Here is a 25,987-nt window from a genome sequence, read left to right on the forward strand (position 1 = left end):
GGCTGTCTGAAGTAGGTGAGGAGCAACACAAAAACAGTCCAAACGCTGGTTTCCAGAGGGTTAGACGAGTATTTATTTGAAAGAGTAAGTTTACAACAACACAACATGTGAGGGGGTTAAAAGCAAATGGGTGTTAGTAAAATAAAAATAAATAAACAGAACTAAAAGTGAACTTCATGTTGACATTGATGGGCATTCCAACCAGGAACAAAGTAAAAGATAATCAATACGAAAAAAAACTCTTCCTGTTCACCTCTTAAAACCCAAAAACACACCGCAGTAGCATCCTAAACTAAAACTACCAATGGGTTCCCTGTTTTCCTTTCTGAACAATTCAAAGGTCCCTCTCTATCTCCCCACACATCCACCAACCACTGGAACACATCTCCAAAGTTCTGCCGGGCCAGCTCAGCTTCCCCTCAGAAGAAGTGCTGCCACCTGCCAGATGAAGGAGCCTTTTGAGAGGCAGCTGGCATCGTGATTGGACTGTACTTTGGTCTGTTCCAATCCAGCTTCAGCTCCAGAGACGGCAGGCGGGACGAGTCAACGGAGGCCGGGTGGACGAAGGCATGCAGCTGAGTACAATCCAGAAAACAACAGAGGAGGAGTGCAGTGGCCCAGAGCCAGAACAACCACAGTAGCATCGTATGTCTCTTAAAAAACATCATAGTAGAGCCTTTGGGATGAAAAAACACCATCATATACATCGTATATTGTACAAATAACAAGTCAAAGCAAAGAGACATACATTGTAGAATTGTAGTAATTGTGGACTGACTGATTTACAGATTATCAGTATTTTATTTTTTACTGATTTACGGTAATAAATACATTTAAAAATGGTGCTACTTTGGCTCTGAACCTTAATCTACCTGTGGTCGCTCTGTCTTCTGGAGTGATTTGATTGATTATACATCACGAATAAAACTCCTTTAACTTAACACCTGTAAACAAAACAAAAACGTTCAACAAAGTTTCCTGTTAGAGTTTGTGTTCTTCTAAGTTTAACTCCAAGATTTTAAATACTTTCGTTTACTGCAAATGAATATCGGTTCCAAATGTCTCACTAATAATCATTATCAGCCTTAAAAACCCACAAAACACCCCTTTACACTCGATCACACTTAGTACAGTCCGGTTCCCCCCTTCTATAAATCTGCTTGGAATCATCCACTTCCTGTTTGTCAAAGTGGCCTTCTACCTGGACAGGATTTGTTGGAGCTCATGCAACAAACATTTTGGGTAACTGCACTTTAATATGGATGGATGACACTGAATTAGAGTCTATTTTCATGAGACTGAGTTAAGATGTGTAGCTCTGTCATTAAATAGGAAATTATTTCTCAGAATTCACAGAGAAAAGTCTGAAATGTTTGCTAGGTTAGCGTCCCACATGTTCTTTGGCTCAGCTAAAGCTAACTCTCTCCAACTTCTGGATCTCTTGAGTTGCTTGTTGTTAAAATATCTTGCTAGAGGTGCTGAAGCTCAGAAAGTCTGAGATGTTTGTTCAAAATAAGCTCATTCTCAAGTCTTATCTGAACTGTCCTCTTTTGTTTGAACTTTCCCTAAACTTAGGAGTTAATGACAGAGCAGCACATCCAGACTCAGTCTCATTTATGTAGAGATTAAACTTCAGTGTCATTCATTGATGTTAAAGTGCAGTTTTTCAAATGTTTGTTGCACATGCTCCCGACCAAACCAGTCCAGGTGGAAGACGATGTGAAGAGAAAGCTCCAGAGGATGAATATCACACATTTACGTTGGAAATAAATGTCCTTTAATTAGACATTGTCATGCAAAAGTTGGATTTCCCTTTAATGATGTTCAAATCTTTGTTGAGTGTTTTGTTGATGTTGGTTTCTAAATGTTTTTTGACACTCGGCCCCAAAGATTAAAACCTTCTACGGCTCACAAGCTGCAACAATTCACACATTATCAACTATCTTTCTGACTAAACTAAGATAAAAAGTGAAAAACTGCCTGATTCCTGCATCATGAATGTAAATCTTTTTGGTTTTTATGACAGTAAACTGAATATATTTGGGTTTGACATTTTATAAACCAAAACAAGAAATGAATTACTGGAGAAAACAATCAACAGATTAATGGACAAAGAAAATGTGTTTTCCAACATATATGGCTGAATTACTCCAACATTACAAGATACATACAATTTAAATTCAATTTTATTTATATAACGCCAATTACAGGTCAAATTGTCTCAAGACACTTTATTTTTATATTTTTTGTCATATTTAAAATATGACAAAGTAAGAAATTTAAACCTCTTGACTAATCCAATTTATTATTTGGTTTTTAAGAGACTAATCGACAACTAAAATAAGTTTCTCCACTAAAACTAATAAACATGAGGTCAAATAGAAGGAACAGTTTTAAATACTGCAGTCCCACGACGACAAGAATAAAGTTTGTCAACAAAAACTAAATCTGCTGGTGGATTCCATTAAAGTCCAAATAAATGATAATAAAGTGTGATACTAAAGGTTTGTGGTGCTAAAAATCTCCAAGTAAAGATATCAAGTTGAACATCTGGATGGAGGTTGATAAAAGTTGACCTCCCTTCATTTCTCTGGAGCGACTCCATGGATTTTATGGATGGTGGTTAAAGACCTGCTCTTCTAGTGGTCTTCCTTCTAGTCGCTGTAAAAAGTCAGTCCATCCTGGCCGACTTCAACACCTCTTCATGACAACTTGTTCTGCCTCCGACCTGGTGGAAACTCCAGAAACTGGGGAAAACCCGTGGAGACTCGAAGAACTCGTGGAGACTCGAAGAACTCGTCGGGCGGGGGAAGGTGTGGTGGGTGGTGGGGGGAGGTGGGGGAGTAGAGGGGGGAGGCCGCCACCCACCTCCCCGCCTACTCTCCGCCCTGACTCCACCCAGACTCCGCCTTGGCTCCGCCCATGTGGTCACTTCAGGAACTACGATGCCAAAGGGACGACGAATTTATTTCTTTTCATCTGATCTGTAGCTCAGTGAGTTAAGGATTTGCCTATGGAGCTGCAGGTCGCTGGTTCAAGACCAGACCCTTCTTAAATTTTCTCAAAATCCTGACAAAGACAAAGAAAGAAAAAGGCCGGTGGCGGGTCTTGAACCTGCGACCTTCCGCTTGGTAGTCCTCTTCTTATCCCCCTGAGCTACTCGCTCAGATACTAATTCTTCTTTTTTTTGCGCATTTATCATCTATTTTTTGTCATTTTCGAGTTTTTTTTTTAACTCGAGTCTCGACTCGACCGTTTTTCTCAGGAGGTTGGACTTCAGCCTTTGTGCTGGAGGGTTGAACCCTCAGTTCCAAGACTTTCCAAAGCCTCCACACCTCCCGAGTCCTCAGGACCTGAGCTTTCACACAGTCTGAGGGCTGAAATTTTCTAAGTCCCACAGTAGATCTCTGTTAGATTGAACCTTCAGACAGTCCAAGGACTGATATCTTCTAAGTTCCTGAGTAGTTCTCTGTTAGTTTGAACCTTCAGACAGTCTGAGGACTGAAATCTTCTAAGTTCCTGAGTAGTTCTCTGTTAGTTTGAACCTTCAGACAGTCTGAGGACTGAAATTTTAAAAGTTTCTCAGTACTTCTCTGTTAGTTTGAACTTTCTGGTTAACAGAAGCCTTAAAACTTGTGACCATGAGTCTTGATTTCACATTTAGACCATCCATCTGAGTTCTTCTCAGACCTTCACCTGTGGGTTTTTTAGAAATCCTCAACAAACTTTGATTCTCTTCACTGAACAGTAAAGTTTGTGGAGATCAGAAGGTAACATTAGTTTGATCGATGCCTTCAACTACTAGTAGACTTTATCTGGAAAGCAGTTTTCTTAAATGAGTTCTTAGTAAATCTGTCCACAATCAAACCAAGAACATAGAAAGAGGAAATGTTTGAAGAAACAACTTGATGTTTTCATTTCAGACTAGAAAACGCTTTAAGACCTTTATCTGTTTTTGCTCTTTTTGATCGTTTTATTGTCTCTTCTGTTTAATTTGATCTTCTAAAGTCTAACTGGTGTCTTTTCAAATGTTTTGTCTTTAGTTTGATTCTTCTTAAATGTTTAGTTTTGCTCTTTTCTCACCTTTTATTCTTTTCTAATGTCTGATTTGATTTCGAAATGTTTTGTCTTTTTAATGTTTATTGTTGTTTTTTCAAATGTTTTATCGGCTTGTTTGAAAAATTTCCTTTTCTTTCCCAATGTTTAATTTTTCGATTAAATCTTTAAGGTTTTTCTTTTTAAATGTTTTACCACCTTTTAATGTTTAATTTTCTTTTTAAATGCTTCATTGTATTTTCTGTTTAATTCCTATTTAAAGTTTTATTGTCTTTAAGATTTAATTTTCTAATTAAACATTTAATTTTTTAATTAAATGTTTTGTCTTTTTAAAGGTTTAATAATCTAATTAAATGTTTTGTATTTTTTAAATGTTTAATATTCTTCTTGTTTAATTGTATTTTTTAAATGTTTAATTATCTAAAATATTTCATCTTTAATGTTTAATATTTTTGTTTAAAAAATTTGTTTAATTTCATAATTACATGTTTTGTATCTTCTGTTTAATTATCTAATTAAATATTTTGTCTGTTTAATATAATTTAATTGTATTTAATGTTTAATTTTCTTTTTAAAAGTTTTATTGTATTAAATGTTTTTTCCTTTGATTTAATTGCTTTTTTTAATGTAGTTTATTTCTTTAATCTTTTTTTCTGTCAAGATTTTAACCCCAACCTTAAAAATGAAACAAACCCTTAAATCACAATGAAAATACTTCTGTTGTCACAATCATGAGTTAGTCAATTATTCAGTTTATCAATTCAACTTTATTTGTTTAGCACCTTTCACACAGATGACAAAACTAAACAAGCAAAGAGAAAAAACTATGCTAAAACTATGATTAAAACTCAAAAACATATTTAAAAAAAAGATTTAACATGGTAATAAAATATGTTGTGTCCAGGGGATGGAGGGAGTTTATTGAAGTCTTCTTGGGCTCACATGGGAAATCATTTAAAATATAAACTTGATATTCAGTCTAAGGAAACTGCAGAGCGACAGAAGAACCAACAATATCTCCTGTTTTCTCCTTTAATGAGTCGACTCTTCTTGTGCTTTCAGACCAAAGAACTACAGACTCTTCACAACCTGCTCAAACTCTTGGTACAGGACCTCACCACACGGGTCAAGAAGGTTTCCGTCTCATTTCTACTCTGAAGCTCACCTTCTCCTGCTCAAACTGCTGACAAATGTTTCTGCTGCTCTAAAGTCTGGTCTCCAGAACTTCCTAAAAACTCTCAAAGTCTCTTCTGCTGCAGGTTGCTTTGTAGAACTGTTCCAGAAAACCTCACTAAACCACATGGAGGGGCCTCAAGATAGTCGTCCAAATGAAACCGTACAAAAACCAAACTAGCACAACCCAAACGCTAAAGTCTCCTGCAGCCTACCAGAGAACCTCTGAGAACAGAGAATCAGGACAGGAACTCTTACCTTCTGGACAACCAACGTTGGTTCTCAAACAAGAATACAGAATGTGTCTGACCAAAAACCTCTGAAGACTCACTACAGCCAAGATAAAGACACAACTCAGCTGCACCAAATCCACTAATCACTGCACACATTAGCACCATGTGCTAACTGTGGCTAAAGAACCACATTTACCAAGACAACTATCCAGTACAAAGCCCTAAAACACACCAAGAAACACATTAAAGATGATTTTACTGCTGGAAGCTGCAAGCCAACGCCTAAAGAACAAACTAAAGCAATGGAGCCAAACCCGGTTCAGTGGTGAAGAGAAGCAGAGGAAATGTTTGTCTGCAGCTAAATAAAGCAGGAAGACACTGAGCTGCTCAGGTGTTCCTGATAACACCAAGCAGCCACCTGGACAGCCAATAGGAACACAGCTTACTGGAAGTCCAGAGGGCTGGGTTAGTGAAGGAAATTTAGTTTAAAGTTGAAGCAGAAAGTTAACAAAGAAAGTTGAAAACCACCTTCTGATACCTGAAATCTCTGAGTTTTCACACAAAGAACACCTGAACATGTCAAACTGGTTCCATAGTAGAACCATCATTGTAAAAACGTCATAGTATGGTGTGTTGCTCAAAAAACATTAGGACCCGGCTGTCTAGGGTCGCCGAGGAGCAACACAAAAACAGGACAAACGCTGGTTTCCAGGGGGTTAGGAGGCTATTTATTTGAAAGAGTAAGTTTACAACAACACAACATGTGAGCAGAAAAATCACAAAGTCTGTCTTTAGTTCAGCTGAAAATATTAGTTTTTGTCTTTTTTATTGACCAAACTTTTCAGGAAGTAGATGAAGAATAATTAAAGCTCTCATGTAGAAGTCCAACTTATTTTGGATCCTTGTGGAGAGTTTAATCTTAGAGTTTGTAAAGCTGTTGAGTTTTTAGAGTCACATGGATTGTTTTGACATTTAATAACCGAGTCCTGAAATAAAATTACAGTTGTGGATTTCTGTCATTTAGTCTGGACTAAACAAATAACAGCAGCATAAATCTCAAACGTCATTATGAGGAGTCTGGATTGAGGTTTCTCACTTGATAATGATCAAAACATGAAATTTAGGTTGGTTTAAAGGAATATTCCACCTTAAATCTTTGAATGTTGACCTAAAAGGTTGGTTTCAGGAAGTATTCCACCTACAAGGTCCTCACACATCCACCTTAAAGGAACATTCCACCAAAAATCCTTGGACATGCACCTAAAATGTTGGTTTAACCGAGTATTCCATCCAAAATCCTCAAAGAGACCTGAGGGGCTGGTTAAAAGGAATATTCCACCTAAAACCTCAAATATAGACCCGAAAGGGTGGTTTAGAAAAAATCCTTCAATGTAGACCAAAAAAGTTAGTATGGAGGAATATTCCACCTGAAATGTAGACCTGAGAAGTTGGTTTGGAAGAATATACCATCCTAAACATCCTTAAATGTAGACTAAAAGACGGTTTGGAAGAAAATTCCACCTAAAATCCTCCAATGTAGACCTAAAAGGTGAGTTTAATGGTATATTCCACCTAAAATTCACTACTGTAGACCTTGGAGGTTGGTCTGATGGTATATTCCACCCAACATCCTTGAACATAAACTTAAAAAGTTCGTTCAAAGGAATATTCCACCTAAAATCTTTCAATGTAGACCAAAAAATCTTGATGTAAAGGAGTATTCCACCTTAAATGTAGACCTAAAGGATGGTTTGGAGTAATATTCTACTATAAAATCTTCCAATGTAGACCTAAAAGGTTGATCTGATGGTACATTCTACTCAACATCCTGGAACATTTACCTAAAAGGTTGGTTTAATGGTATATTCCCAGAAGAACCCTTGAACATGGGGCTTAATGGTATATTCCACCCAAAATACTTGTACATACACCAAGAAGTCAGTGTAAAGGAAATGTAGACCTAAAAGGATTGTTTAAAGGAATATTTAAACGATTATTTTCATTATTTAATAATCTTATCAGTCAGAACCCTGGCAAACTTATTTTCATCAGTTTTTTTAGTGGAAGTCACAAATAAAGGAGCTCTTTGTTTTTACCAGCGTTACTGAGTCAAAAGCTGCTGTTTCAACACAGACACGTTTACATGCATCCACAAACCTCTCAGCACTCAAACACCCACAGACAGGAGGCCGGCTGGACCGAGGCTCGGCGGCGTCCTCAGACCCACAAGTCGGGGAGTCGGTGAACTTGTTGGTCCGGTTTGAAGGCCTCCGTGTGGTCCAGTAGAAGTCCACGTAGTCGGTGTTGGCTTTGAACCGCAGCGACTGGCCGCCATCAGGTGGACCGGCTCGTCCTCGTAGGACTCCTCCTGTAGCCTTGAGGGAACCACAGGAACATTCAGTAGCTGTTGGAGTTCTTCCTGTCAGGCTCGTGGTAGAACGGCTCTGAAGAATCTTGTACTTGTCTTATCTGGAACAATCTAACAGCCTAAACTGTTAACAGCGGTGTAAAGAAGCAAACACACAGGCATAGATTAGGACTCAAACTAGATTTATTTTAGAAAACAAATCAACTTAGAGGCATTTGTTCACACATGTGGCTGAATAGGAGGCCGTCCAATCAGATTCGAGGTCTTCACTCTGTCGGTTGTTTGTTGGGTGAGACTCTTGGACCTCCATCAGCTGACGTGGATGTTTGATGGTCTTCTTCTCTAGTGCCAGATGATTCATCCATGAATTCAGCAGCTACAGACTGAAATGAAGCTCATGCTGCCGTTATTGAATTCCTGTTCCAGATCAAATGTTCAGAGCTCACCTTGAATGCAGCCGTCTGCTGTCTGATAGTTTTTCTCATTGTAGTCTTCAATAAAGTCTTTTTCCTCATGTCAGGATGTGGTGAGACTCTTTCTCAGTCTCTGCAGACGTCCCTCATTGTGCATCTCCAGAGAAGAAACAGAAAAACTGATCACTGCTTCAGCATCACAAACGCTCTCCAGCATTGAGAGTGTTTTAGGAATTCATTCATTGTGTTGTGAACTTTGAAGGAGCAGAAACTTTACAGCTGCCAAAGATATGAGCTCCAATTCTGGATGTTTTAGGAAATGAAGTTCATCAAATGAACACTTGATTTTTGCTGATAACTCTCATTAAATTACTGAAGAAATCCAACATAAAAACCTGTAAACTCTCAGGCAGCTTTTGTTAAAGTTTGTCTATAATTCTATCATCATGTTCTGGAACCAGGACTCTGCAGAAGTTCCTTCAATCAGATACTTGTGTGTTTCTATTTAAGGCCTCAGGTTTGAACGTACAGCAGAGGATTAGAAAGGAGTGATTTTAATGTTTAAATCAGTCCAGTAAATGTTTGGAGTAAAAATGATTAAAATTTTGATTTAGATAGATTTGTGTCAAATAATATTGTAGAGTCTCACTTAAATATATCCAAATGAGTTCAGTGTATTTACATTTTATAGAATATTTGATTTCTTAATCTCAATACTGTAGGGTCTGACCCTAAATATTATAATAATGATGTCAATTTAAATAATAATATTGTAGTGCAGAGTCATAAACTTTAATCAGCTAAACTTACATAATAAATATCACTGTACAATCTTAACCTGAACATTCATATTATTGAGGTAAATTTACATAAATCATGATATTCTAGAGTCTTAACTGGAATATGTCTAACATTAATCTTTTTGTATTGTGCTGATAAACAACAATAACCCGACTTTCAGATAATATTTATTGTCTGTGATTGTGAGACTAAATTCCTCCACATTCTGGAACTTTACCTGCAGCAGCTGTAGGAATAAATAAAAATAAAATCTGTTCATTTCCACATTATGCACATTTATTTATTCTTAATATCTCAGACTGAATGGTAGCTGGCAGTAAAAACAAACTCATCTGCTGGACTGAATTTCCCAAAATGGAAACATGGACAGAATTTAACACTCATGTATCCATGGCAACGCTAAAGTTTCTGCTTCTTACCAAAGTTCACAACACAAGTAAAGATTTTAATGTAAAACTTCAGGGATGACTGCTGACCATAAGTATTCTGATCAATACTTCATGATCAATATCAGGACAGATGTTACAACTCCAGCTGTTGCATTAGACTGCAGTTATTCACAGAGAAATTAAAACATCACATTCCTCATAAAAACTAGATGGGACTTTTATTAAATAAAGTGTTGGTGAATAAACAGTGTAAAAAGTGCAAAGCAGCTCCATTAAATCAGGAGATGTGAGACTTCCACAGCATGGATCACCATCTGCTGTGTTGATTCATAGCTGAATGTCAGAATGAACTGAGATAGAAAAGCTGCTTTGAGCTGCAACATTACGGTCTGACAATCCAACACCATCACAGTTTTCATCTGGTTGTTTTGCTCCAACATGCTGTGAAGTTCAGTTTTTACCTGAATCAATACAGAGATTCTATTTCCAACCAAGACTGGAATAAAAATTAGAATGTTATGAGGTTATTAATGCAACTAAATCCTTTCAGATGGAAGGATTTACTTCTAAGTTCTAATTCAAGTTTCAGTTGGAGCACATTGCATTCACAAAGAAAAACAGCGAAACCTTCATAGCAACATTTAATAAACCTAAAGCTTCCCTGTTGGCTCATTGGTGGAGTTTGTTACTGAGCATCTGAACCTTAAATCCAGTGAGACGACCATCTTCAGTCGAGGCCAGTCAGAGAACTTCAAGACCTTCCATCAGCTGGACCAGATGTGGCATCATCTCCCTCTGAACATCTGGATGACAGGAGAAAAGACAGAAATCAAACACAGATCACAGAAATACAATTTATTCACTTTCATCATTTTATAAAAGTAGCATGAACTTTATTAAAACTTGACAACATCAGTAATGAAAGTAAATGTTTTTATCTCGTGTTGAAGCTAAATTTAAAGTCAATTTTAATGACAGTTTATCCTGAGAGGAGTGAGAATGGAGCTTTTCTTTCCTTTTTAGAATATTCCCTCAAAATATTCTGTTTATTATTGGCTTTAGAAGCATTTTTCTTTACTTATTTATTTTTAGATACCTCAGACTGATGCACTTTGCTGGTTTGCAGATAATTTCATGTACAATGACAATAAAGATCTTCTATTATAACATATTTTGCTAAAACAAGAACTGCAAACCTTCTCAACCATCTCTCAGGCTGCAAAATTCCAACTGCGACCAAGAATTATCTGATGTAGTTATTATTATAATCTTTACTGAACCAGCCCTGGAATTAATAAAAATCTGTATATGGATATGATTTTCTCTGATGGGACCACTATGGAAGCTGTAGTAATTATTAACTATCCTTTGAAGGGAAAGATTAGGTCTTCATTCAGGTGGATAAAAAAATGCTCTCCCTTTAAAAAAAAAAAAAAAATGCATACAATAAAGTAAATCTCTTCTGCACTGCACACATACTACACTTTTGTATAACTCTGGATGTCAGAGTAAAGGCAGACAGATCCACCGATCAGCCACAACATTCTGACCACTGACAGCTGAAGAGAACAACATCCATCATCTTGTTCTAATGCAACGTTCTGCTGGGAAACCTTGACATTCATGTGGATGTTTGACATGTACCACCACCTAAACACTGCAGGACAAACAACCCCCTAGTCTCCATGGCAACAGCAGTCCTTGATGCCAGCTGCCACCCTCAGCAGGACAAACTAAAACTGGTCAGGAGTGGTCTGAGGAACACGACAGAGCTAAGCTGTTCACCTGGGTTCCACACTCCCCACATCCAGATCTGATTGAGCATCTGTGGGATGGTCCAGGATCAGCCTGGTCTAGGTAGGACCCACCCTGCAACCCACAGGATCCACAGAATCCACAGGACATCCCCAGAGGTTCTGATGAACCACTGGGTCAGAGGAGTTTTAGCAGCATAAAGGGACCAACACAGTATTAGTCAGGTGGTCAGAATGTTATACTGTTATATTGTCATGCTGATTATATGATCAGTAAATGTTACCATCAATTATAACGTCCACATTGATCAGGAAAAAAAACAAACTATCAGTTCATTCAGAAACTGTGGGGTTAAACCTAAAAACACAGACCTCAACAGCAGTTTGTTTCAAAGCAGAACACCAGCCTGGTTTTCACTAAAGAAGCTTTCAGAGCAACAATTAAATGACAGTTTTGTTCTCATTAAGTTCAGAGTCAGCCAAAATAATGTACACACATCAGGAAAAGAAAAACTTTTATAAATATTTCATTTGTATAAGTACTTCTACACATATAGATTCCTCTTTCTAAGTTTGATCAAATCACGATAACTCTGTGTCCTGTTGTACGATGTTTTCCCAACAGATGGCGCTACCCTCATGAATGGAGCATCAACAAGTGACGTCTACAACACAACAGAAATGTCTGGAAGCCAGTGGCCACCACTTTGAGCACCTCTTGTAATTGTAGAGGCCAAAGATAACTTTTATTAATCTCGTGATGTCTGAATAAATTTGGTATTGAAATATTTATGCAAGTTTTTCTTTTCCTGATGTGTGTAAACATTATTTTGGCTGACTCTGTATAATGGGTTTCTGACAGGTCACCAGGCAACATCTTTTTATAATAATGACAAACATACCTGCATTCTACAGGAGTGATTTTCCTCATGTGCAGGTAAAGATGTGTGAGGAGCTTAGAGATGACAGGAGCAGGAGTCATCCTCACTAATTCAGCTTCCACCTAGAAACAGAAAGACCACAAACAAACACACTGATATACTCTCAAACGTTCAACCTCACAGCCTCAAAATACCTGTTTAGGAAGTGTTGTGTTTCTAAATTCTGCTGAAAGCATTGACAGACATTCTCTTACAAGGTTGTGTAAAAAGCAGCCTGTACTCTGAGCTACTGAGAAATCTTCCTGAACAAAGTTTCTACGTGTAAATCAGCTCAACTAAAACTAAAGCCTCAGTCAGAGATAACAGGTATTGCAAATTACAAACAACTTTCTTTGTTAACTCAGACTTTCTGCTTCAAAATCACATAAAAAGGGGAGTTTAACTCATCAGGTGACTGAAAATGAACGGCTTGTGCAGTTCTAGATCCAAAAGTAGGACGTTTCATCTCATGTTTTACTACAAATACATGCAATAATAAATAAATACAATGGCTGGTTGTTAGTTTATTCACTATTAATGTCACTTTATATACTGGATTGAACTTGAGCAGTGGAAGAGAGAAGGAATTTAATAAAATTATGGAGATTCAGAGAGGTTTTTCTTTTTTTTTTTTTTATTCAGGCCAAATACAAACAAAATAGGTACAAAAAACAGTCTTTTACATTCAAGAAAACAAAAGCAAAAGAAAATAATAATATAGAACAGAGGGCTTGTGCTTTAAACAAAATCTTAATCAAAATGAAAATGGGCTATTATACAAACATATTGTCAATAAAGGAAGCTAATTTGGAAGCATGTTTTGTGTTAATCAAATGTAAAGATTTTGGCCAAAGTTTCAGATCATTTTTCCAGTGGGAAATATTGGGTTTTGTCTTAAAAAAAGCGACATTTGTGTATATATTGTTTGCCAATCAAAATAAGGTTATTTAAGCCAAAGTTAATATGATTATTATCAAAGATTCCATATTTAATGTTTGTGACTGTCAAATTTGCTAATTGTAATCCTTTAGAATTAACCCACTCTTGAAAGTCAAGCCAAAATCTTTGTACTGTTTCACATAAGAAGAATAGATGATCCAAGTCTTCACACTCATTCTCACAAAAACTGCAATTGCCTACATCCATTTTAAATCTTTGTTTTAAAAATTCCTTTGTTGGATAAATGTTATTAATAATTTTGAATTGGAGTTCTTTTGTTTTTGGCGGGATTGGGGAAGTTAAGTATTTATATCTAATGTTTTTTGTTTCTTCTATTTCAAAATTTCTAAAAATATAATCTCTTTTAAGGGAGTTATTAAGGCAACTATTTAGAAAACAGCTCCTGATGAATTTGTTGTTACATTTAAAGTCTAGGAAATTAATACCACTGATCTTAAGTTGCCTTAATGAAGGTGTAACCTTTAGATTCAGAGAGGTAATGTTGCACAATGTTAAGTTAAGCACGGTTTAATTCAAAGCAGCTGAATGTTAAACTTCAGTGCAGCTGAACGGGTTTCAGTTAACCTTAAAGTAAAATAACTTTTTTAAAAGCTAAAATACACAGCGAAGAAGTACAGGTTGAGAAGGTCATTCTAAAGACGGACAGCTGTGGCAGCAACTAACAGGTGTTCAGCGGTAAGTTTGCCACCTGTGTTGATTAGCCTGCTAGCTAACTTAGCCGCTTAGCTAGCTAACGCGTCCGGACCAACTGCTCAAACACGACAAAACACAACTCTTCACAAGTCGCTGACTTAACGTACAACAAAACAACGCTGCTGGTTAGAATTATTTATCTTCTTACCGTGTTTTCCTCCAAAAACAAGGTCAACAGCAGCCAGAGATGCTACCAGATAGTGATGTTACGAGGCGTGCCGAGGCTTCGAAGCGTGTGCCGAGTAACGGGGGGGCGTGTCCACGAAGCGCGTATGGAGGCTTGCTTCGTTTAGGGGAGGAGCCAAAAATGATGACGTTCGAAGCCTCGCATGCCGGTCATACCGCGTGACTGGTTCAGGAAGTGGTTCGCAGGTTTGACGTGCAATTCAAAATATAAGGTGCAGCGAAACGCAATGGATTCCCCGTTCACATTTGTTGGATTTTTACCTGCTGTATCTTTGCATTCAATCGGTTTGAGTTTCTTTTTTTATAGAACCAGCCAGAAAGAGAAGATTCTCCCCTGTCTGGGAACACTTTGACCTGATTTCTCCTAATAAAGTAGGCACATAACAAGTGAAGTGTAATATGAGTAACTGTGACACCAGACAACGCTTGTTCTAATTTCTTTTTTTTTCAGGTATTTTAAAAGGTGAAGTGTCTGTTGTGTTCCAAGGAGCTAGAGAAATATTGTCCAAAAAAAGAAGCCACCTGAATCCCAGCACTGTGGAAAAATTTATATTTTTGAATAAAAACAAATAAAATGTTGTCCCTACTTTTGTTTTACAGGTTGTCACTGGTACCACACGCACAGTCACAAAACAACAAGTAGCAAAAGCACAATAAATTTTATTTATATAGCCCTTATTACAATTAAAATTATCTAGGCACTTTACAGAAAGCCAGAACCTGACATCAATCAAGTAGTCAAGCTACAAATCTCAAATCTCTCCCCAATTTGTTTCCATTTCCCCCTCTGTCCCTGCTATCAGGAAAAGCAGATACTATATTAAGTATATTACTTGTTTATTGGCATTATCATTTAAGCACAATTCAAAGCTTCACATGGCAAAGCTCGTGTGTCATTATAGGCACTCTGCCTGTTTTACTTTTATTTGTCCAGTTGATGGCGCAGTAGAGCAAATGAAGCACCATGAAGCTTCGAACCATGAGTGAACCAATTGGATGGAAAGCCTCAATGCTTCATGAAGCTTCATCTCGCCATCACTAGCTACCAGACGTGCTGACCATAGATACACATAGACTAGATACGCTAGCACGCTGTCTTCTATATTATCTATGGTCTGACCAATGACTGCTCTCTGGCTCCACCCTCTGAGAATCGTTGTCGTTTGGCTCCACACTTGCTGATGACCACTTCCGGTCTCAGAAAATGAAAAAAACTGACCTTTTTTCGTTTCTGTCTCTTACTGATTTTATTTTTTTGTTATTCTAAATATAATATGAAAATCAAAGCATTTTTAAAATTTCGTACATCCCTTTTTGATCATGAAAAGGAAAAACGCCTTGTATTTCAATTTTAATTTTTGCATTTTAAAACGAAAATCAAATAACCACTCGTTTTTTGTTTTTCAATACCCGTTTCAGAACGGAAAATCCAATTACCAGATAAATACACGGACCCTGTACTCACCCATGAGGCTGAATCTAGCAAATAATCATTGCTGTGCTGACACGTCTCACTAAAAGAAAAGCTCTTTTTGTGACTTAAAATAAGAAAATATTGCAGCAAATTGCACTCCCTCAACTACTTGTTGTTCGCTCTGGCAGCAGAGGTGTATTTGTCCAAATTACACCCTGGTGGGTCTTGTGTCGGCGTCTTGTTGTGGCAGCTCCCCGGTGTGTTAATTTACGCCTGGGTCCATTTTATAGTGAGCACCTATCGATCTGCCTGGACACACATGTAAGCCTCTAAAGCTCTGTTAAGACAAAACAAAATGTCAGCTACAAATTGACGGAAGCTTAACACGCGAGCGCATGTCTATGTGTGTGTGTGTGTGTGTGTGTGTGTGTGTGTGTGTGTGCGAGCTGAGTTTCACACCATATAATTCTCAAACCTCTCAAGGTGGCAAAGCACATCAGTAACACCCTAGCCCATCTGTTCCCATGACGATAAGGATCTATTCCGTTAATTAAAGCCCTTTTACTTCCCCGTTATGTTATGTGATGGACAGGTTAAAGTGTGAACATTTCCATTAGGGACACCCACAAAGCACAAACACAAATAGCGTAATAATATCATAATTTTGTGATGTGAATTACTAAGTGAAAACTAAGTGCTGCGGCGTCTCTCAATCTGTTTACAGCTCTATTATTTCCCCAGGTAAAAGCAGTGGCGCGTGAAGATGATTTGCTGTCAAATATGTTCTGTCACCGACTGCTTTGTGGTTCCTAAATGATGTCAATGAGTAAAAAGCATAATGACTCGTGGTTAGACATGCTGGCAGGGCTCCAAGTTTGCCGTAATCAAGTACATTCAGACTTTATCAGTGGTGTTTATCAGGCTTAGCGCTCCTGATGTTCCGGGCAGAGGATGCGAGATTGGATATGAGGCTTGATGGCTGTGATCAATCACTGATGGCATCACACGGGACTAACAAGGCATCCTTAACGAAGAAAGACCGTGGAAAGGATATAATTAGGAAAACTCATAATTATCTACCTCAAAGATAGATTTGTGCTGCCTCGAGGTGGGAGGAAGGGAGGGAGAAGAAGAAATGGAATAAAAGGTCAATACTGAAACACTGCAAGCCTGGACTGTCATGTTTCCTGTCAACGGATCCTTGAGGCAATGGAAACCTGAATACTCTTAAGGGGTTTTACTTCATAAAGGAATTTTTGGTGCCTTGCAAAAAGAAAAAATACCAGCTCTAAAATGCCAAAAGTTAAGATAAAAGAAAATGAAACCCAATTTGTGAATTGGAATTTCATTTATTCTGGCAAAATAGATGTTTTTGTTCATCAAATGCTCAAAAATACTGACAAATTGCAATACATTTATGTCAAATCACACGACTTTGGCTGATCATGCTTACTGTTGTGCAGTCACGCCCACAAAGTTCCATTTTGAGCCTGAAAAAAACATTTCAGATGCAACTGTATCGATCCCAAACCGCATTTTCTGCCCAAGATGCCCAAGATCATTTACATATAAACACAGTTAAAGAGCACCACATGAATATGAAAAATGAAAGCCTCACACTTGGAAACTTGTTAGAATTTTCAACATGTGTACGTTAAATTAGGATGTAGACTGTAAGCGCCTTCTCAATTCCCCCAGAAACAAACCTGAGGACGTGTCCTCGGAGATACTGTGCAAACTGAATAAAATAAATTAAACTGAGTCTGCAGCTATGCTAACGCTCTGTAAAGCTGCACTTCTGCACAGCGGGCCTTTGAGCTGAATGCAAACACAGTGTGATAACATGATCACAGTGAATATGTTAAACATCAGCAGGTATAAAATTTAACATATTCACCATCTTATTTTAGCTGGTTAGCAGCACGCTAACATTTCCTAATTAGTATGGAAGACGAAGCATGGCTCAGGTATGGGAATGCCGTTAGCTTTGCAGGTATTTGATCATAATCCGTAGCACTTGAAGGATAAATTGAATCATTTGCAACCAGTTTTGAGGTAATAAGACACTTTACGTAACATCTCAATGAGGCTTTAGAGGAAAAGTGCAACATTTCAACTTACTTAAGCTGTTGAATTATTGCTGTTGCTTTGTTAGCGAAATAAAGGCCCAAGGCGCACATGACACCCAAAATTCCCCAAAAGGGCTTTTTTGTTATGAAACCATAATTATATACTATACAAAACAGCCAAATTCTAACAGTAGTGTGCTCTCTTTCCAAAATACAGTTAAATGCTGTAAAATTGATGCTTTGTTTACGCTAAAAAGAAGAATGTCCATTGAATTCTAATGTAAACTTCACATTCTACCATAGAATTCAAGTGTTTCAGTAATATATCGTTACAGTAGTATAAATAAAATTCCAAGGGCAGACATGTACTGTATGTTTCCAAAAGTACGACCTATATTGTGATTTTTATTCATGTACAGCACATGTTTAATAATTACAGTAGCAACACAATATAAGTTCAGTATTAGTGGAAAGTGTATCGACAGTAAACCTCATATTCCACTGCAGACTTATGTAATTAAATATACGGGGATGAACAGTTGAAATAAATTGCAATAGTTACACAAATTACAGTAAAATACTGGCAACCCCAGCTGCAAGAGTTCGACTCTAAACCTCACAATCTACTGTGGTATTCCAATTTTACAGTAATCAGCAGTTTAAATAACTTACAGTAGAAAAATTGTAAAATTGCAGGGAAATTTGTTGCAGTGCATGTTGCTAAATTCCAGAGATTGACATACTGTAGTATTAAAAAGCATGATCTATGCTTAATTTGAATTCATTTACAGTACATATTTATTAACAACAAATACCACATATTACTTATTTAACAGACAAAGCAGTCAGCAGACTTGTCCTTCTTCGTGGTTTTGACGGTGGCCCTCCTGAGACTTCAAAAAATGTCTCTTTTCTAAGTCATGACCAAGCAGCAGCGAGGCAGACAGAACCAGCCTGTGGATCCTCCCGCCGAGGCGAACACATTAAGGGCATTTCATCTGCTCAGACAGGCCTCACTTTGATCTGGGAATACACGGAGTCCTCAGTGCTGACAGCTTGTGTAAGCAGCAGAACCCGGCCTGTCGCTCAGATCACCGCCACTTTGTGGAGAGAAACGGCTGTCGAGGGCTCAGACACACTGGGAGGAAGGCAGGGGTAACAAAGCAAAAATAAAAAGACGCTGACACACTCTGCGGCTTTCAGAGGGGAACATCTCAATCGAAAAGGAACGCCGGAGAGGCCTCGGGCATCTCAAACGCCGCAGTCAAGGTCGTGCACAGCGTGATGACATCCGAATCTTTACGTGCTCTGATGCTGAAGTAAAATCGACGGCCTCATCGCTCTGGCTGTCCAAGGAAATGACTCCACGTTCTGAGGGCTCGTTCATTAAGAGGTTAATGACTCGAAATGTGAAATTAATTTAACATCCAAAGGAACACTCTCTGTACAGGGATGGACCGAGCTCAGCCATCAGCTTAATGTTCTCCAAGATGAATGGACCCCTCCCCTTTTAGGTGAACTCCATTTCTCCCATCACAGATATGGGCTGTTGCTCTTTTTTTCCTCGGTCAGAATGAATTTATGGTTTAATTAACGTTTTGGTACCAAAATGGCACGCTCATGTCTTCAATAGCACAGCTGGCCTGAGATGTATTTATGGATATGGTGAATTGAAAATGAAAACTGAGAGATCTTGGCTTAGAGATTATTATATTAAATGACTGATACACATATGAACTCCCACCCAGCAGCTGGTGGAAGACTTACTTACTGTCACTGTGCTGTTAGCTAAAAAAAAAAAAAACCCTGCTCCATTCCTTTGTTCACTAGGGAGCAATAAAACGAGGATGGCGACTAAAATGATCCATGTGTGCACTACAAAGACAATTTTTAATCATAATTTACCTCGAGCTCGTCACAGCGAAGTTGTGTTTTCAAAGTGGTTAATTCCATTTTGAATCTGTGCCAGATCTGTGGAAGTGAACACTATTTCAGCTGGCGGCCCATTATATTGGCAAATGGTGATTAAAGCTTTAAATTCTGATCATGGCCTGCAGGGCAAGGTCATTCCTGGGAACGATACACGCTGCGTTTCCTTTGTTGACGTGTCTAATGGCACTACAGTGTCAAATGAAAGTATTAAACTTGAGTGAATTTATTAGTTAACATTACGTGCACCATCTGCACAACAAATAAAGGACATCTTTGAGCCATTTTTCTTGCATTTCTTGTTCTACTAGTACAGTATTGTTGAGATAAATGTGCAATCCTGGTAGCTCCATGGTCTGAAGTATGTCTTATGGGAAGTGCAAAGTCCAAATCAATGGGATCCAATGAAGAAAAAGGGCCAATTTAAAATATTGGAAAAATAAAAAAGGCACTATTTTTACGCATAATTAAAAGTATGTGCTAATGCTGTGGCACTAGGGATGACAATGCCAGTCTGTTAGTTCTCCTGTCCACCAATGTCTTGAAGTGATTGCTATCCAGTAGCTGTTGAGGAACTTTGCAACAGATCTTCAAATGTTATTTTGACTCTAGCAAAACAAAGGCTTGCCAAAAGTGATGAACTGATCAACACACCTTTATAAGAGTAATTTACACTCAATTCCGTATCCATACATAACATGCACATGCATAACACATTCCTGTGCTCAGCACAAGACCATTTTTTATTAAATACTTCATTCATTGAAAAAGATACATCAACTGAGCAGCCTTGGCGGAGTATTGCGCTCTCTGAGTGCTTTTCTAGTAGTTTAGTATGTCGTCCAGAATGTCACCAACAAGTCATAGTTTAGAAAGAGGCAGCTCTTATGTCTGTTGACAGGCAACAGCAGTTATTTCTCATTTCCATAATCAATGACCTGTTAACTGAACAAAGCAGCCAGTGCTTATTCATGGTCTTAAATCTGTCCTTCTGAACCAACAATGAGGTAAAGCTGTAGACTCTTCAGTCTATCAAGCACTCTTCATACTATGTTACTGCTTAAAAAAAAAACAACTTCAATGAAACATGACAGTTGCTATAAAAACTCATACAAAGACACGACTGCGCTGCATTTTAAAGTAAGTACAGAGAAGTATTCCACTAAAGCTTTAAGGATCATGTTTGACCTTGAAAAAAGTCCAAAATAATCCCATCACAAGGTCCATTTAGTCGCTCTTCTGAAGATGCCAGTCACATCATGAGCTCCACATGAAGGCTGCCCAGTTGTCATGGAAATCGATGTTCAAATTTCCATTTTACAGCACCAAAAGAGTTTAAAGAGTTTCAGGAGAAAGACTGGAAAACAAACAGGGTTCCTATCCTTGCGTCCCATCCGACTATACAGTCTTATACTATATACACAGATGTTGAAAGAGCACAGGTTGGATTAGCAATGAATTAGAACAGATTGGACTAATAGGAAATCACAGAAGACGTACGACACACAAACAGCTAAATTTCTCATCTTTTTCCATTTTTAAGGCTCCACAGCTGTGAATGGAGCATTCATTGCCATTCCTCACTACGTTTTGTGACGATACACAAACACCAAACGCTCAAAACACTTCACAGTGACTGATGCTCACACGCTTCAAGCTGATTCATGGCAAAGGACAGATATAGATTGTTTAGATTTACAGCTCTGTGGAGGAATAATTACATCTTCTAATTGCGCCAAGCCCGAGCTCTCAAGGGAGCAACAGCGCTCCAAAACAAAGAAAGATTAATAATGAAATGATGAGACATGGACTATCAGAGGATAATGCTCTGGGAGGGGAAGCTGCGATTTAAAGATCTGGACAAGCTAAGACTTAATCACTTTATCTGATTGGTATTTGAAGCCATGAATCTCAATTAGCAGGCATTAGGATCTTTTTGGCAGTTGTGCGGAGTCCATTTCCATGATTGGACACTGGCTGCTTGTCAGCCCGAATTAATATGCTGCATAGATGGAAATATTGTGATAACAACAAGAGAAAATATCAGCAGCAGATAATGATGTTAAAATAGCATGTGAAATATCTCAGAAGTGTAGTCTTTTACATGGCACCTCATTTTCTTATGCAAAAACCAGAGGATCAGGCTGTGCAATGCAGTTTAATTGTTGAAAATAAATGTTTTTCCTTCAGTGCTGCTGTTTTTTTTTGTGCCCTTTTTGTCTTATAATTAATGATTTCCTATCTCCTGTCTTTGTCTACATCCCTTTGTGCATGCTTGCCATTGTGTACTGTATCCTCTTGTCTTTGTCTGCTTTAATTATGGCTGAATAGCAGGAAATGGGCCTTTTTAATTGATAGGCCTTTCTCTCAGCTACCAGGTTTTCTATCATTCCCCGCCACAGGTTCCCAAAATGGCTGCCTTTGTACCTGCTTCCACTATACCTCAATTATTAACAAACCAAACGGTCGCCCTGGTTACCTGCAGATAAGCAGCCAAGCTAATTCAGTTAGTTTGTTATCTCATCTGTCGGAAGGTAAAATGAAAGACGCTGGGAAATCACATAATTAAGCACTTTGATGTATTGTCCTTCAGTATACAATCAGCAAAAAAAAAAAAAAAAGATTAGCTCGCTCACTTCGATGCTGAAATCCCCGATTAACAATATACTTAGATTTTTTTTCTCAGACTTTTATCATTTCGTTTGAATTATTCACAGTCTGATCTCCCATTTTCGGTGCACAAAAAAAAAAAAAAAAAATGCATGCGCCCTTTACCATCACCTGGGGTAATTCTGAAGGAATGCTAATCTGCGATTCAGTTTGATAATATGTGTATGAAATATTCACACTTCTCTCCCTCTCTCAGCATTGATTTTAGCGTCCTACGGAAAGCTGCGAGCTGCCTCTTTGTGGCAGCATGTGTCTGATATTGGCAGTGGCTCTCGGGGAGATCTCTCCGTATGTGAGTGCGGATGACGTGGGGGAATCACTCAGACGAGTATCCTACTTGACAGTTGCTCGCCGCCATCCGATGCCTCTCACCTGAGGCACCGGCACTGACATCCTTCAAAACCATCTGCCTGTCTTTCACTGCTAATTGATTTGTCCTTGGATGGAGGTGTCTGGGAATGCTTTGGGGAGGATATGCATTTTGACAGATGCTCTGCAAGAGCTTGTACAACAACAAAGGGCGGGGTTTCCTCTTCTTTTTTTTTGTCTTTTTTGATGCTTTTGGTGCCTTGAGGTGAATTAGTCGCCTTTGTGATGCGATGAGTTGTTTAAACAAAGCGGCGGGGAGCTTAATGGTGGAGCGTCTCAGCAATTTTACAGCAGCAATCTGGTTTGTTTTTCTTCAGCTTCAAAGTACATTAAACTCTAATACTCCCGCTCTGATTGCTCCTTAACTAAGCCGGCACTTTATACAGTCTTGAGGGATTCACACCAAAATGCTAAGAAAAAAAATAGGAGCAAGGAGCCTCCCTGACTTTTTAATACAGCTTGGAAAGCAGTTCACATCATCAGCAGTCGAATGCCTGAAGCACTTGTGTTTTCTGACACAATAGCATTTAGATTTTGTTCCCCATGAAGGCAATAATGAATGCAGGAAATGGGGAATTATTCAAAAAAGGAAAGGCTGGAAGCCACAAGTCGAATACTGTAACTTTTAGTTGGAGTTCATCCCTCACCTGGGATTCCTCCAGATCTAGGTCTCCTTTTTTTCTCTGCATAATTGCCCACTACTGCCCCTCCTCATAAAGAACAGTCCTCTAATAGCCAAAAAATGTTGTAAAAAATACACTTAACAAGAAACTTGCATCATAGTCACTATAAAGCTAAATCAAATGATGCAGAAGTTCATGGCTGTCTTGCTTTTATTCAAAGTGAATTGCAACATGCGATCCATCATTGTCAAGACAAATCTAAAAATATCAAAGATATTAAATATTTATATTTTGGATGCATCATGCTCCAGTCCAGTGTTCAAATAAGCATCAAGTTCAGACTGCATTAACCTTTAATACCAGATATGTCTCCTATTACCACGTAGCTTCCAGTACCTCGTTTACTTCTTCTTCTCCTCTTTCCACAATGTAGGAGTGACTTAAACTCCTCAGCAGTAATTGGTCTGAGGATCTATTCCCCGGTGTTCATATTGAACAAGGAGAGCAGCTAATGTATTGGTGTCAGGAAAGGTTAAATGCCTACACTGGCATTAAAATGTAATTAAGCTTTCTCCCCTCAACATGAGAAGAAACGCAAAAGTATTGCATATTACACACACAACATTCATACAATTTTTTAATATCCCACAGCCCACTCATCTTGTATAATAATGCAGCAGTAATAGATACAAAAATCACGCTAATACACAAATATTCTTAGACAGCAGCAGCAGCAGTAGGTGCAATTCTCTGTGCACAACAGCACTGGAACCGAGGTTTCCATACAAATGCAGCAAAAGTGTCCCTCGGCTATTCGGAGGCGAGGCACAGTGATGTAAAAATGCAGGTTTAATTATTTGATTGTACCTGTGATCACTTCCCCGCTAACCTAATAATAGCATGAATGTCTACTGGGGGATGTGCGTTGATTCCTCGGAGGCTGTGAGCTACAGAAGAGACGATTAACTATTTGCATTTAGATTGTGTGTTGACACACAATACAGACATACGGCCCCACGATTCAGACCTGACAGAGGCAGGCAGAGATAGAAGTCGTCTATGGAGGCCTTTAGTGTGTTTGTGTGCACAGGTTGGTGTTTGTAGGTGTTGCCGTGGTCTGGTTTTAATAGCCACATCCATGTCTTTACCCCTCAGGTCTTTGCCCCATCAGCGATGAAGGATCGGTGGATTCATAGCATTAGCTCGACTGTAGGTTATTGCTTATTAGCTGGCGTCAACACCCTGAGGAGAACATGGAGGTAAATGTAAGGGAGATTTAAGGAGGTTCCATCTAGAGAATGGGTGGTTTACACGATTATGAAGAAGCCTGCGGGGGAAGCGTTGGTGTTAGTCGACGCAACAAGCAGAGGAAAGAAAAAAATTAAAAGAAAGTAACGTTGAACAGAAGAGGAGAGAGATTAGGGAAGCTGTGCTGTGTGATGTAAAAGGAACTTTTCTCTGAATAAATAGAAGAATTTGTTAAACTTTAGTTTTCTTTGTGCACAAATAGTCGATATGGAGCAGGATTAGCATTCATTTGGTGTCATGTTTCTTGCTTTTCGTAGTTTTCTGTTGACTCTTCATCAATAATTACACCACTGTGTTCACCAGATGCTGGTAATTTTCTTTCCTGTTTGGTGTTGAACAATTTGCTTAAGTTTTCAGAGATTCTTTTGCAGACAACAGCCGCCTAATTTGGGAGGATGAGAGCCGTGAGAGTCAATCACAACATTGAAGATGCAGGAAGTAAAATCAAAACAATGTAAAAATGCTAAAAATGACAGGAACCACGGAGTCAGGTAATATATCTCTGTGGGTTTTAGACTGTGAACAATCCCTTTCTCATCACACATAGTGAATAAACACATTGCTATATATGAAAGTGTTGATTAGTGCAGCTTTAAGATGTTAAAATCTGCACTATATCAGTCACCTTTTTAATTTCCTTGAGCTCTTACATGGCTATTTTATGACTGAGCATTTGCCTACACTTCTTCCTACAGCTCTATGGTGGAAAGTAACTCAGTATATTTATTCAAGTATTGTACTTTACTGTATTTAAGTACAATTTTCCCATTTTATACTACTTTATACTTCTACTACATTGTTAAATATTAAACCAGTAATTTCCAACCTTTTTGGCCTTTGACTTCCCAAAAAATGTAAACTAAATGGTGATTTTTCCCTTTGAACATCTCACATAGTTTCATTTCAGTAAATGTTCGAATCATCCAATTTCTCACATGAAATCAAAGATTAGAGAAAAAGTCCAAAAACTGAAAACAGATTTGTGTATCAGAACTTTGCTTTTTCTTCTTTCCTCTCATATGAATCATCTGATGACCCTGCAGATTTGTCCCTATATATAAAACAAGGTATAAAGTAGTTCAAACTAGCTCCACATGCAGCAGCTACAGCAGTAACATGCTGCTGACACACTGATACTTCAGCATTAATAATCTAATGCCATACATAATAATATATCAGTCACAGTGACATTGCTACTTAAACAGAGGATCTGAGTATTTCTTCCACCGCTAATGTGCTTGCAGTTTTACATAGCAATGGCTGACATTTCAAGTGAGTTCATTTTAATTTTCAATCCCTGCAAAAGGCTTAGAGAATTATCTCAGTTTAATTACTTGCCCTCGTCTGAATAAAGCTGTGGTCTCCAGTGTCAGCATGTCTCCATTTTGCAGCAATAAGTTAAGTGTTATCCTAATGACAGTTTAATAACATAAACCAACTGCCAGTATCCATATTATTGTGCATATACTCACTATATCACATTAAGGTGGACATTTATCTCTACTGAAGAGGAGCAGCTTCTCTGGGCCTCGTGAACAAGGCTAGTGGGAGCTATTTAAGTTCATTCAAGTATGAGAGTATAGATTTTAAGTACGTGAATGTAGTTCCACCAGTTATTTCAGGCTTCGATCATTCAGTCGCATCATTTTTATCAATGAG

The 25,987-nt window shown here is 38.2% G+C and overlaps 2 long non-coding RNA genes across 3 annotated transcripts in view; one reads left to right on the plus strand and one right to left on the minus strand.

The window, feature by feature from the left end:
- The window catches only part of LOC129347860 (uncharacterized), a 7,064-nt gene extending 6,220 nt beyond the window's left edge, over nucleotides 1–844 (plus strand). The window contains exon 2 of the long non-coding RNA XR_008600154.1: nucleotides 341–844. This is a non-coding gene — a long non-coding RNA (uncharacterized LOC129347860). The remainder of the gene's footprint in view (nucleotides 1–340) is intronic.
- Nucleotides 845–7,995: 7,151 nt separating this feature from the next.
- Nucleotides 7,996–14,001, minus strand: LOC129347832 (uncharacterized). Of its 2 annotated transcripts, XR_008600110.1 has the most exons (4): nucleotides 13,909–14,001; nucleotides 12,090–12,190; nucleotides 8,277–10,236; nucleotides 7,996–8,213 (listed from the first exon to the last, which is right to left on the minus strand). It is a non-coding gene; the product is annotated as an uncharacterized LOC129347832 (long non-coding RNA). The 2 variants fall into 2 exon arrangements; XR_008600111.1 differs by having other exon boundaries at nucleotides 7,996–10,236.
- Nucleotides 14,002–25,987: the final 11,986 nt, after the last annotated feature.

The sequence above is a fragment of the Amphiprion ocellaris genome, chromosome 21 (assembly GCF_022539595.1).
Source record: "Amphiprion ocellaris isolate individual 3 ecotype Okinawa chromosome 21, ASM2253959v1, whole genome shotgun sequence".
In the NCBI taxonomy this organism is placed as follows: Eukaryota; Metazoa; Chordata; class Actinopteri; family Pomacentridae; genus Amphiprion; species Amphiprion ocellaris.